The following is a 1,014-nucleotide window of genomic DNA, read 5'->3' as shown; positions in this document are numbered from 1 at the left end:
ACACACAGAGACACACACACACACACACACACAAACGAGAGGGTGCTGAAAAGTTCCTGGTTTTGGGTAAAAGAAAATATAGGAGGATCAGTTAATTATTATTTTAATCAATATGTACCCCTCTCACATTCTCACACCTATTGCAGCGGTCCTTCAGTTTTTCTAAGCCCTGTAAAAGAATTCGGAAGGTTGGGCTTCAAACCAGGCCTTTCGCAATATCCTTAAAGCCAGGACTTTTTGTCTGCGTGTGTATTTCAAAATCGTCTTAGCTGCATCGAAGGCCCCTGGGTAAATCAAGGCACGAGGCTTTATAGTACTACTACCTCTACCACGCATAGGAATGAGAGATCGCAGTACAAATTGTAGACTGAATTTTATTGTTGATGCTATTGGAAGGTTCAAGGCCGCATGCTTTGAATAGCTTTTGATTCCATGTCTCCGTCTCCAAAGACATTTATACTATCTACCAACCCCCAACCTCCATACATTTGCAGCTGTACATACGATCCACGCTTCGACCAAGAATACAGTTAAAGACATTAGCAAGCATGGCTGTGTGGTTAGAAAGCTCGCTTTGCAAGCGGGTGGATTCGGGTTCAGTCCTACCCTCTGGAATCTCGGAGAGTTTTTAATCGAACAAATCAACCCTAATGATCTTATTTCTAAAAGTCATGTACTTATTCTATCTGTTTCTTTTACCGAACTGCTCTATAACGGGGACCAGCCTTCATCGGGATTATCAAGCGGTTTTTTAGGACAAATACAAAAGACACAGACGCAGACACACACATACACACACACACGCACACACACACACGTATGTGTGTATGAACATACAGACATACACATATGCATATATACACACACACATATATATATATACATATACAAACATACATACATACATACATACATACACATACATACATACATACATTCATACATACATACACACACACACACACATACATACATACATACATACATATATATATATATATATATATATATATA

This window comes from Octopus bimaculoides, chromosome 25, assembly GCF_001194135.2.
Source record: "Octopus bimaculoides isolate UCB-OBI-ISO-001 chromosome 25, ASM119413v2, whole genome shotgun sequence".
Taxonomy (NCBI): Eukaryota; Metazoa; Mollusca; class Cephalopoda; order Octopoda; family Octopodidae; genus Octopus; species Octopus bimaculoides.
This window is presented reverse-complemented; position numbering follows the sequence as displayed.